The sequence below is a fragment of the Podarcis raffonei genome, chromosome 9, assembly GCF_027172205.1.
Source record: "Podarcis raffonei isolate rPodRaf1 chromosome 9, rPodRaf1.pri, whole genome shotgun sequence".
Classification (NCBI taxonomy): Eukaryota; Metazoa; Chordata; class Lepidosauria; order Squamata; family Lacertidae; genus Podarcis; species Podarcis raffonei.
The window spans coordinates 25,236,844-25,250,594 of NC_070610.1; the positions used below are offsets into that span (position 1 = coordinate 25,236,844).

The 13,751-nt window shown below is 45.3% G+C and overlaps 1 protein-coding gene across 2 annotated transcripts in view; it reads right to left on the reverse strand.

The window, feature by feature from the left end:
* FRYL (FRY like transcription coactivator) overlaps positions 1 to 10,641 on the reverse strand; it is a 145,391-nt gene extending 134,750 nt beyond the window's left edge. The window contains exon 1 of one of the 2 annotated variants that reach the window (XM_053403636.1): positions 10,542 to 10,641. The gene's annotated coding sequence lies outside the window, so the exon portion shown is untranslated. The remainder of the gene's footprint in view (positions 1 to 10,541) is intronic. The other variant, XM_053403637.1, reaches the window with a different exon arrangement.
* Between the last annotated feature and the right edge of the window lie 3,110 nt (positions 10,642 to 13,751).

A 13,751-nucleotide genomic window follows, 5' to 3' on the forward strand; every position in this document is an offset into this window, starting at 1 on the left:
CAACATCTGGGGACCCACAGGTTGAGATAAACTGAACTAGACCATGTGAAAAATGGACGTAATATTTTAACTGCAGTTCATTCATTTTCTGCTTTGTATTCTTGTTATTAAAAAGGGTGCGTAGAGATTCTGTTTTTGCACCCATAATCTAGATTTAAGGTGCCATTTAACTCCTAGCTTTCATATCTCAATATCTAACATTGAATGTTTCCCAACATTTTTCCAACTGTGGCCTCGTTACAACTTTATTTCCTTCCTGTGCCCCCCCATGGGTGTAGCCAAGGGGGGCAGGGGGCAGCTGCCTCCCAAATAAGTAAAAATCAATACAAATCAAAACAAATCAGAGGTTCTGCCCCCCTAACAAAAGCCTGCCCCCTAACAAAATCCTGGCTACACCCATGCCCCCACCCGTCCCACCGGTAGAAAGGTAGCTATTTAAATGTTTTGTTTGTAAATAGAACATGGGTTTTTTTATAATTTATAAAAAATGCAATTACATAAAATGATAGGAACATAATGAAATATTGTTTATACAGAATCATGGAACTGGAAGGGACCCCAAGGGTCATCTTTCTAATGCAACCCCCTGCAATGTAGGAAACTCAGCTAAAACATCCATGATGGGCCCCCAGTTGTGAAACACTGCAGAGCAGACCTTCTCAACCTTAGGTCCCCATATGGTGTTGAACTTCAACACACATCATCCCCAGCCATCAGGGCAGTGGCCAAGGATGATGCGAGTTGTAGTACAGTATAACCAACCCTACAGACCCAAGGTTGGAAAGGCTACTCTATAACTTAACTGATGTGTACACTTTCCTAAACTTGAGAGGATACTACCCCAGCCTAAAAGATATATGCTTTATACATATATGTAGCTATTGGCCAGCTATTGGCACACACTGTTTCATGAAAAGAGAAATAAATGCAATGCTTGGATTAAATAGAGGATTAAAAATCGTGCTCGCTCTCTTCATAGAGTCTCACTTCCATCCCAATTTCCAAATTCTTTAAATAAGAGTGCTATTAAAAACAACAACACCCTATGCATCATTTACCCCCCCCCCATTTACCCCTGCCATCTGTATACACCCATCAACTGAAGATAGCATGCCATGCATCTAATGACATTGACTCTAGTTTGTAACAATGCCCCAATAAATGTGGTGGTCTTAAAAAGCACTTTTAAGGCTCTGTTCTTGTTGCTGCTAGACTAACATAGTGATCCTTCTGGAATCTGTGGGTGTTATCCAAATACTCAAATACTGGCTATCATTCATTATCATTTACATATGTCATAACTTTTATTGGCTAATACACATGACTGCTGAATTAGTCTATCATGTGCCCAAGTGCTTTTGTTACCCTGAAGGCCCAAAAGTGCTCCTTAAACCTGCCCTCCCAAGTATGCCATTGCCTCTGCTAGCATTAGGACCTGCTAGATCAGTGCTGGGCCCAGTGGCAGCCTGGGCCTGATTCTGCAAGGTTCAGAGTACAATCCACCCCAGCGCCTAGTGGATCAGGGCCTTTGGATGTTACTGAGGGGCACAGGGCCCATTGGCAGCGTCGGCCCAGCCCTGCAAGGCACAGGGTGAAATCCACCCCAGTGCCTAGCCGAATGGGGTCATCTAGTGCTGCTGACGTGTCTACTCAAAAGTATTAAAACCAAGGGGGGGGGGCAGTTGTGATACCTTGAAAATTCGAAATCCCCATCACAGCCTCAAACTAAGGCCAGGACAATGAGCCTGACTATTCCCTAAAACATAACAAAACTTCAAAAATTCATATGAAATCAATGGTTTGTCCGATTCTCTCAATTCTAATGGTGTATTACTCCTAAAGGGAAGGCGGATCCAAGCTACTGCCTTCCTCCATAATCCCCTGAGCATATGGTCAAGTGCTCCTTACTCCTCCACAAGGTGTGAAATCAAACCCCACAATGGGGGGCAGGAGGTGTTCATGAGCAACAATGTTCCAGATAGAAATCTATTGGTAGAGTGGATTGAGACTAGATCCTTTGAAAGCTCACAAACAGGAAAGCCTGGAGGCCAGAGAAATATGTAAATAATTTTATTATTCTTGGGAAAGCAGATACTTTAAAGGTGTTGGGAACTAGGGTGGGTGACAGTTTCATGTTTCTCCATGCCAACCATGCCTCTACTGTGACTACTGGAAATGTATTATGGGAAAAGGGGGAAAGTCTTAAAAGTTCATGCAACCCCATGCTCAGGGTTCTTCCTCTTTGGTGTTTAAACCTTTGCTGCAACAAATAAAGATCAGGTCTACTGTCTACCAATTTGCTTCTGTAACTTGGCTGGAGACTCCTTTTGCTGACCAGAGGGACCCACAGGAAGTGGCAGCCTGACAAGCTGGGCAGTGGATTTTTTTTCTTATCAGAAGAAAGCTGTACTGAGTTCAGTGGGTCTTACTACTAAGTAAGGGCGTGTGGGGCTACAGTGTTTTATCTTGGCCAGGCATGTCCAAAGTCCGTTTCGGGGGCCTAATCCAGCCTGCCGGTCAGTTTAATCCAGCCCCAGTGGCAGTTTATTTCCTGGGGTAAAATCGTAAAAAAGCTCAACAGCTTTGGGGGGAAATCATAAAAGAAGCTCAACACAACTTCAATCTTAAAAAAAGGTTAACAACTTGGTTGGCCCTTTGGTCAGCCCTCTACTTCATCAACTCTGGCCCTCTTTGAAAAAAGTCTGGACACCACTGATCTAGGCAGTCAGGCCTCCTCCAGATGACAAGATCTTTTTGCACCAGGTCAGTGAGGACCACTTGCTTCTTAAAATTCTCCCATATATACAGAATTCCCTGTGCTCCATTTGGACTGTATCTGTGTCAGATAACTGGGGTCAAATAAGAGTTGTTTATATTTTATAAAACATGGAAGATGGATCTCCCTTGGAAGGTTCTGTATTCTCCTTCCTTGGAGGTATCTAAGCAGAGATTGGGTGGCCATCTGTCATGGATGTTTTAGCTGAGTTTCCTACATTGCAGGGGGTTGCACTAGAAAGATGACCCTTCCAGCTCTTTGATTCTATGATTATATGTTTTTCTGCTTCAACAATATTTCATTATGTTCCTGTCACTATGTAACTACATTTTGTATAAATTATAAAAATTATAAATAAAACATGTTCTAGGTAAAAAGGTAAAGAACTCCTGGACGGTTAAGTCCAGACAAATAATATTATTTTTTACTAATAATTTATTATTTATATGCCACCCATCTGGCCAGGCCTCCCCAGCCACTCTGGGTGGATTCCAACAGAATATTAAAAACATGATAAAACATCAAACACCAAAAACTTCCCTAAACAGGGCTGCCTTCAGATGTCTTCTAAAAGTCAGATAGTTGTTTATTTCCTTGACATCTGATGGGAGGGCGTTCCATAGGGCGGGCGCCACTACCGAGAAGGCCCTCTGCCTGGTAATAATAATAATAATAATAATAATAATAATAATAATAATAATTTATTATTTATACCCCGCCCATCTGGCTGGGCCTCCCCAGCCACTCTGGGCGGCTTCCATAAAAACCAAAAATACAGTAAAATATCACACGTTAAAAACTTCCCTGAACAGGGCTGCCTTAAGATGTCTTCTGAATGTCAGGTAGTTGTTTATCGCTTTGACATCTGCTGGAAGGGCGTTCCACAGGGCGGGCGCCACTACCGAGAAGGCCCTCTGCCTGGTTCCCTGTAACCTCACTTCTCACATGGAGGGAACTGCCGTAAGGCCCTCAGAGCTGGACTTCAGTGTCTAGGCTGAATGGTGGGGGTGGAGACGCTTCTTCATGTATACTGGGCCAAGGCTGCTTAGGGCTTTAAAGGTCAGCACCAACACTTTGAATTGTGCTCTGAAATGTACTGGGAGCCAATGTAGGTCTTCCAGAACCGGCGTTATATGGTCTCAGCAGCCATTCCCAGTCACCAGTCTAGCTGTTGCATTTTGGATTAATTATAGGTTCTGGGTCACCTTCAAAGGTAGCCCCATGTAGAACTCATTGCAGTAGTCCAAGCAGGAGATAACCAGAGCATGCGCCACTCTGGCAAGACAGTCCACGGGCAGGTAGGGTCTCAGCCTGTGTACCAGATGGAGCTCGTAGACAGCTGCCCTGGACACAGAATTGATCTGCACCTCCATGGACAGCTGTGAGTCCAAATGACTCCAGGCTATGCACCTGCTCCTTCAGGGGCACAGATACCCCATTCAGGACCAAGGAGTCCTCCACACCCGCCCGCTCCCTGTCCCCCAAGAACAGTACTTCTGTCTTGTCAGGATTCAACCTCAATCTGTTAGCTGACATCCATCCTCCAACGACCTGCAGACACTCACACAGGACCTTCACCACCTTCACTGGTTCTGATTTAAAAGATAGGTAGAGCTGGGTATCATCCGCATACTGATGAGCACGCAGCCCAAACCCCCTGATGATCTCTCCCAGTGGCTTATGGATGTTAAAAAGCATGGGGGAGAGGACGGAACCCTGAGGCACCCCACAAATGAGAGCCCAGGGGTCCGAACACTCATCTCCCCACACCACTTTCTGGACACAGCCCAGGAGGAAGGAGCAGAACCACTGCATAACAGTGCCCCCAGCTCCTCTAGACGGTCCATAAGGATGTCATGGTTGATTGTATCAAAGGCCGCTGAGAGATCCAGCAGAACTAGGAAACAGCTTTCGCCTTTGTCCCTAGCCCGCCGGAGATCATCGACTAGCGTGATCAAGGAGTTTCAGTTCAATGATGATGCCTGAATCCCAACTGGAAAGGATCCAAATGTGACTATGGGGTGCAGCGCTCATCTTGCTTTTCAGGCCGAGGAAGGCGGCGTTTGTCAACAGACAGCTTCCCAGGACACATGGTCAGCATGACTAAACCACTTCTGGCACATGGAGGATGGTGACAGAAGCCAGAGCACACGGATATGCCATTTACCTTCCCGCCACAGCGGTACCTATTTATTTACTTGCACTGGTGTGCTTCTGAACTGCTTGGTTCTATTTATAAGCATGTTCTGTTTACAAACAAAACATTTTAAAAGCTACCTTTCTACTGGTAGGACAGGGTGTGGGGCCACAGGAAGGAAACAAAGAAAAACACTGTACTGTTGAGACTGTGACACAGAATTGGGAGCATTTAAAGTGTTGTGAGTAGAAAAACCACCATCCCCACCCTGACATTTTCCCTTCCGAGAACATTCTCACAGGTTAAGCATTTGACAAGCTGACTGTAAGGACTGCTCGCTCAAGATAGTCACTACCAACTATGCCAAAAGGCAGAGAACAATGTGGGCAGAAGGAAATCACAAATAAACCATGAAAATCACATGGCAGACTACATATAGGGCTTACATGCAACGTACACTGTAGGGGTTCATATATAACAACTACGGTAACCAGTTGTAACATACCCATCAATAGCCTAACATTTTCACTACTATATCCAGCCAGTTTATGAAGTTTATACTGAAACCTTTGGGGAACTCATTGGGCCCCAATGCAATTCTATACACTCCTGGAACAAACAAACAAAAATTTCGAAACTGTTTCAACTTCATCACTAGTCCAGCTTTAGTCATACTAGTGGGCAAGCTCCTTTATGGGAAAGAGGAAACGGAAGTGTTAACTTGTCCTAGACCTCTCATCACCTCTTCTGCCATACTCTAGTGGTTCTGATCCTATCCGACAAAAAAATTCTAGATGGTTGGGAGAACTACAGTGGCACCTCAGGGTATTTTTGCTGCAAGCGTCAGAGGGATCCACTTAGGTCCTTCATGATATTTATTATTTGCCCTCTAATTGTTACATGAAACTGTGTAATAACTCATTTGCAGGTTTTGAATGAATGTGAAGTTTCATCACAATGCAGCAGCTCAAATTCCAACTTTCCATCAACTTCAGATGTGACAATAGCTCTGTCTACAAGCCGTATTAAATCATAGTTAATATTAACTATGGTTTAAACTTAAACAAGCAGCATGTGCATGCTGCTGTAACACCTCCGTTTCACTCCTCTCCCACTCATGGCCACGCTGTGCTGATATTTTGGAGCAGCATCTAGAAGCACTATCTATGGTTAATCTGACATGTAAACCAGGTCTGTAGATGTTCAGTAAAATGACTGGATCAAGAGAAACCACCTGGAACTTAGGCCATACAAGACTGCTTTTGGCAGGTGATAGAATGGACTATGAAGATTATGTATTCTGGGTGGATTTGCACTGTCCCAGGCCCAATTCCCTTACCCATCATGGCTTTTAGATTTTAAGTCTATTTAAGTTTATTTCTAAAGTTTACAATTACAGTGGTACATCGGAAGTTGAACGGAATCCATTCCAGAATTCTGTTTGACTTCCAAAACTTTCGGAAACCAAGGAATGACTCCTGCAGCCAATCGGAAGCCGCAGAAGTCACGTCAGATGTTCAGATTCCAAAGAATGTTTGCAAACCAGAACACTCCTTTCCAGGTTTGCAGCATTCAGGAATCAAAATGTTCCGACTCGCAAGGCGTTTAGGATCCAAGGTACGAATGTAGACTACTGGCTTGAAATCAGAAGACCATGGAAAAGGGTTGTTATATGCATTGGATGTGTTTTTATACGTATTCTTTCATTTAAACCTTATTAACAATGTACTATCATCTTTTAATAATAATAATACTAAATAACAACAACAACAACAATAATAATTTTATTATTTATACCCCACCCACCTGGCTGAGTTTCCCCAGCCATTCTGGGTAGCTTACAACATATATTAAAAAATGTAAAACATCAGACATAAAAAAATCCCTGATACAGGGCTACCTTCAGATGTCTTCTAAAAGTTGGATAGTTGTTTATTTCCTTGGCATTGGATGGGAGTGCATTCCACAGGGTGGGTGCCACTACTGAGAAGGCCCTGTACCTGGTTCCCTGTAACCTCACAATGAGGTAAGCGCCAGAAGCTGAACCTCAGTATCTGGGCTAAACAATGGGGGGGGGAGAGAGACACTCCTTCAGGCCGAAGCCATTTAGGGCTTTAATGACTCAAAAATTCTTTAAAATAATTGGTCTAAACAAGGCTTCTTTTCTCCCTCTCCTCAATGGCCTTAATTTAACAGAAGAGGAAGAAAATTATATTAAGGCAACTACATATCTATTTCAGACGACATTAGAGCAGAGCAATTTGTAGTTTTTATCTCCAGTAGTCTCTTCCCCCTCTCAACATACCCTGCATCCAAAAACAACAACAGCAGGACAATATCTCTGCAGTTTTGCAACACTTGGTGCTCTCTAACCATCTATGGAGATTCTGAAGTTTTTCTACATAAACCTATGTAAGTTACAATAGTAGTGAAGTACTGCAATATAGTAGCATACTGGGGGAAAGGGAAGTCCACCAGAGTGCAAACCAGGTTGTGCTTACTGTAGCACTTATTGTCTGGATACTTTGTTTCAGATGTGTTTGTTTACAAGTACAAAAGTAACAAATAACATGGATTATTCCTATGTCATTTGCCACTGCTTGTATTACAAAATGCTCAGCGTTAAATAGTCTATTATTGGGTAATAACTCTTCCTGTTTCAATAGTTCATCTGCAGTGTCTCACAGACAAATTGACTTTCTTCAACCTCTAAGGCCATGTGTCACTTCCTTCTGAACTTTTGATCAGAGCCCTGGCAGTCCCAGCAAACTGAGCAAAGCAAAGGGGGCAGGAGAAGGGCTTCAGCTCTCCAACACAAACATGTGAAGCTTGCAAAATACAAGGGGAGGAAAAGAAAATGTGCTACTTATGTGACCTGAAGACAATGGGCATCAGTACAAAAAGTTTGCATCTGGAATGTGTAATTTGTATTCCCAAGATGAGGGAGCTTTACAACAGATCCTAGAAAAAACAAAAATCAGCGGTCTCAAGAAAACACTTGCTTTTCTAGCCAAACTTCAACTCCTTTGATCTATGTTTATCTAACTATGTAACATGTATTATTTGAAGATCACATAAGAACGCCCAAAAGAACTTCTGACACAAATATCAACATATTGCTTGCTATTCCTATTTGTGTACAAGTTGTATTAAGATCAAGAAACTAGCCCCCACTGTCCACTACACAGCCAAGTCACAGCCATGAGATCAGGGATTAGTTAATTCCAATTCAAAACAAGCTTCTCAAGCCCATATTTGGAAATCTTCAAACATCCCTAAAGGTGCCTTACATTTCATTTAACTGTCATGAGACTTGCTAGCACAACAGAATGCTTCTTTCCAGGAACCCACCGAGAAAGCAGCATGGCAGACCCTGGAACCAGTTTTCATTTTATATGGGCAAAGGGTAGCTTGGGTTTCAGAGGGAAAATTCTCCCTGCACTACCTGGGGGCACCGGGGACTGACCCAAAGGCATCTTGTGCTGGCAAAGGCAGATGCTCACACTCTGCACCCTTCCTTTCAGCAACAGTGACCTGCCTGCCACCTGTCACCCCCTTGGGCTTCACACCCACTAGCAAGCCCAAGTCTAACTCCCACAGCTATCGTGTAGTGGGGTTGTCATATAAGATCTAACGGAGGTGCTGTTTGTAAGGTGGAAAAAGCGGCCAGCTGGAAGAATGGTTTAAGAGCAAGTGAAGGATGTCAACTGGACTCAGTCTAAATAAGAAACGATGCAGCTATGCAAGGAAATGATAATGATCATATGCTTGGAATCAGAGCAGGAAATCTGATTTTAAGAAATTGCATTAAATTAATTCAATTGGGTTTGCTTTATAATAATTTGGAAAATGAATTTTAAAAAATTGGAAAAAAGTAGTAAGTCTGTTGTAAGTCTGGATTTTCCTGGATTCCTTCAGAATACTGTAGTTGGCAGCAGTGGGCAGAAATCCGTGAAAAATCTGACTGCATGTCAGCCCATGTCGGCAGTGCCGCTTCCCCACAAAAATAGCTCAAAAACAGCATTTATTTATTTTTAGCGATTTTTCAAAAAACAAACCAAAAACACCCCACCTCAACAGCTTTGGGCAAAATGAAAGAAAGCTCAACAACTTTGCCCCGCCCCCCCAGCTTTTCTGTCCAGATTGTCGCTGTGTGAACTATGGCAACCCTATTACATAGCCTCCTTCGAGGCACCAAAGGGGAGCAGCTAGGCTCAGGTGTTGAACTCCGCTGGGGCAAACGGAGAGCCGAAGAGTGGTTACACCCACATCCTTAGGCACAAACCTCTGCAGCGCCACAAACCCAACCCAGTGGTGTAACGTTGGAAAGTGTCTATCACTTCTTCTACCTGGGCAGTTATCTTTCCACAAGGGCCGACACTGATGCTGAAATCTAGCATTGCCTGAGCTCTACAAGTGCAGCTTTCTCCCAACTGAAGCACAGAGTGTTTGATGACCGGGATATTCACAGGGAAACCAAAATGCTTTTTCACAATGCTATTGTACTACCAACCTTACTGTATGCTTGTGAAACATGGACCACATATAAACACGATCTCCAACTCCTCAAAAGATTCCATCAACAGTGTCTCCAAAAAATTCTACACGTCACTTGGGAAGACAGGCGAACTAATGCCAGTGTACTGGAAGAAGCAAAGATCCCCAGTGTTGAAGCGATGATTCTTCTACATCAACTGCGTTGGACTGGTCGTCATGTGCAGATGCCTGATGATCATCTTCCAAAACAACTACTGTACTCTATTCCGAACTTAAAAATGGAAAAGTGCTAAGAGGAAGGCACGCTTGGCAAATCCTCACCTTGATCAACTCCTGCCTAGAAACCTATGTCGCCACTGTGGAAGGAGGTGTGGATCCAGAACTGGCCTCCACGGTCACTTACGGACTCGCTGTTAAGATCGTGTTCGTGGAAGACAATCGGCTACGAGCGATCGCCAAAGAAGACACCCACATCCTCAGGTTTACAGGGGGGTTTTTTTGCCTGCGAGTGCAACTCTCTCTCTTTCTCTCTCTGCGTCTTGAAGGAAGCAGGGCTAGAAGCGCCCCGCCGAGCGACAGTTACGAGAAAGTTGGCTGCGTGGGTGCCTCCCTCGCGGGAGGGGAAGGGAGGAAGAAAGAAAAAGAAAGAAAGGCGCTCCCTCCCGGGCAGGCAGTCGACTCCCGAAGCCTCGCTGCGGTCGACCCCCCTTCCCCCGGCCCGGCCTCCCCGCTCTCCTCCGAGCAGCTGCGCTTTCCCCTCCGCGAAACGCCCGGCGAACCCGCTACCTGCGCTGCGAAAGAAAGGGCGGGAGATCGAGAATCCGCCGTTCCCCTTCTTCCTCGGTTTCCCGCGGGTGGGAGGAGGAGAACCGCCGCTCAGAACGCGCGCGCGCACACACACACACACGCCCCTCGGCTATAAACAAAAGCGCCTCACAGCAGCAGCAGCAGCCTGAGGGAAAGAAGCCGTTGCTCGCGCGCGCGCCCGGCCTCGTTTCCAGAGAGGGTCTCGCGCCGGCGGCTCCGTTTCCGTTGGGACCGGGAAACCGCCGCCGCCGCCGCCACAGAACCCCTCGCGAATGGCGCTCAAACCACAATCTCTCTCTCTCTCGGCTCCTCAGGTTTCCATACCTGCTTAGTGGTAGCGACGCTCCTGAGGCGCTTTCTCCTCGCCCCGGTTGGCGGAGGTTTCAGAAGCAGACCGGACGTTTTCGCCGCCGCCGCCCCGAAGAAGCTCTACTTCATCCCATCGGCGACCATCCCCGCCCTCCCGTCACGGCGACGCCTGGCCGGCCCGCCCGCTCCGCCCTCCGCGCGGCCGCTTTGAAAAGGATTCCGCCCGACAGTGGCCGCTCAGAACGGCTCCAATCGCCGCCGCCTCCCGCCGCCTTTATTATCCCGTCTCTTCTCCCTCTCTCTCGATAACTCGCAAAGCCCAGCTCCTTCTTCTCCCCGCCCTCACGCCACTCTCATTGGCACGTTCCTCTCAAACAGGAACAGGCATCCCGGCGGCTCGTTGGCCGGGCGAAGCGTCGCTCTCCCGTGACCGCCTCCCGCCTTCATCCTCAGTGGCTACCTCGGCGGTAAGGCCCCGGCTCCGAGCCTATGCGCCAAGGCGGGCGACCTGCCCGGCCAATCGGCACGCCGAGGTGGTCAAAGCTCCGCCCTCCCCACACGCTTATTGGTGCGAAGAAGTCGCTTCCTCTCTCTGGGAGTGGTCAAGGTGGACATCAATCTTGGTTCTGTCCTCGGGAGCCCCGAGAGGGCTGAGAAAGACCGCCCAGCTGTTCAACGTTGATGCGGAGAATTCAGGTTTTTTGGGGGCCCTTTAAATTCCCCTCGTGGGGTTTTTCCTCGTGGGCCAAATCTCTGTTCCATTTTAAATGAGAAAGGTGGTGCTGTTCCTTCTGGGGGTTTAAAATGCTTTAAATTTTACATAATTTAGATTTAGGGATTTATATCCCACTTGTTGATTGTGCCTTGGACCCGTCTGCACACACATTCTGCTTTTCTCTTGCAGCTGAGCAACATTGGTTTTTTGCGTGTACCGCTTGATGCAAGTTGCTTGCAAACAGGAGCTTAATATTTAAAACTATTCATTTAAATATTGCTACGCTGCACTTTCATTAAAACACACACACACAAGACCATGTATTATTATTTTAAAAAATCATAATACAATAGCATCAGTAAATATTGTTTGGTATAAATAAATATCAGTCTGTCACTTTTAGGACTATGATCCCATGTGCAGAAAATGTCCATGCATGAGGGACACCAATCCTATAATCCATCTAGAAGCACCCACAAAGGCTAATCTGTACCCTACCTATTATTTCTGCCTGTTCGTTTCATGCTTTTCCAGAGCTGAGTTTATTCTGCTGTCCGTGTACTGGCAATTGTGGTGTGTTGTAGCATTGCATCATCATCATCATAGGAATTGCTAGGAGTGACTTAAGCCTGGGGGGGGGGAGTTTTTCTACTTTCCCATTTCAACTTTTCCTTAATAATTGTTGGTGGATGTGTTTGCTGACCTGCAAGTTATCCACCATTTTCATTACTGGTCTTCCATTTCTCTGCCTTTGGCAAGTGGGAAGACAAACCATTTAAAATACTTTTGGGTGTGTCATTGGGAAGCTGTGAAGTTCTGCAGAGTATCAAAAAATGCTGCCTGAATTACATTGGGGAAGGTAGCAGAAGTTCCCATTGCTGAAGGGAAAGTAGATTCAAGTCCACCATACAGCTTCAGGCTGTAATTCTGCTGGAGAAGGCCTCAATTGGAGTGGCGACAGTTAAGTGTAGATATCAGTGGTTCACATTCTGGAATTCACTGGAAAATGTGCAATGGTAGCGCATTGTGTGGGTGGGGAATTTTCTTACATGTATGGTGATGTTTTGCTAGATGCTGCTGATTGTCACACCCCTTCTTCCATCTGGGATGCTGCTCACCTAGTATTGTATGTAAGACTGCACACACAAAACATTTGCAACAGTTGTAACATACCTTTTCATGTGGGGTGATTTGTGTCTGCCTGCCACAGAATTGACAGATGTACTTGCCAGCAATTCAACACAGATTTCAGTCATCCGTCTTACTTTCTCTTCCCAAGTTTCAGGCATTCAGTTCCAAGATGGTGGCGCGTTCATACGCTGCGGCTCTGAGCTCCCAATACCTCACCTACTCACGCACAAAACTGGTAAACATCGGGCTCACAAGAAAAGTAGAGATAACTAGAGAGTTTCAAAGGTCCCACTGTATACCAAACTGCATAGTAAGACCTCCAGGAACTCTATGGATTGTCGACGGGAGGGGGAAGTGCTGAAAGAAGCGAAAGAGAAAAGAGCGAAAGCAAAAACGTGGTTGCAGAGCTGGTCTGTTAACCCGGCTTCGAAAAAGACCCATCAGACCAGCACTGCCAAGCGTCTTCCTGGTCAACATCAGATCTCTCGTCCACAAAATTGACGAATTACAGTTGCTGATGGCAGCAAACAAGCTTCTTTGTGAGAGCTGTGTGGTAATTATTACAGAAACTTGGCTACATTCAGCAGTACCGGATGCGGCAGTTGAGCTGATAAATCGAATAATTTATCACTCTGATAGAAACAGTGATTCTGGTAAAGCTAGGGGTGGAGGAGTTTGTATTTACATACACAGTGGTTGGTGTGTTAACAACAAAGTAGCTTACACATATTGGTCCCCAGATCTAGAATTGATGGCAGTTACATGTCGGCCATTTTATTTGCCTAGAGAAGTAACTGTCATAATTATTATAGCTGTTTATATCCCATCCGATGCTAATGTCAGTGCTGCAGGGTGTCACCTTCATTATTATTATTTAGTAGCCATCAGATGTGCAGACATTAGCTCAAATGTTTGTACAATTTGATTGCAATTTTTTCCCAAAGTTGTTAATGCTTCAGGGATCAGGTGGGAGATGACTGCATGGTGTCTCAACACATCAACACGGTGCAGAGAGATTGTGCAGCAAACTTGCAGAACCAGTTTTCTCTGAGCTCATTTTTGGATAGGAATTGTTCCTTTGCACAGACGACAGTGAGCAGGTTTCAAAAGTGGCTCCATTACTGTACTCAAATAATTGTTTGTTTGTAGCCCAAATAACTAGAGAGTAATCATTACAGTGTAGTGCAATTATACATGTCTTTTCAGAAGCAAGCCCAGTTGACTTTAGTAGGACTTAGAGTAAATAATGTTGAGCTTGATTTGAATGTATGGTGTTCACAAATAACAAAGTACAGTGGTACCTCGGGTTAAGAACTTAATTCGTTCTGGAGGTCCGTTCTTAACCTGAAACTGTTCTTAACCTGAGGTACCACTTTAGC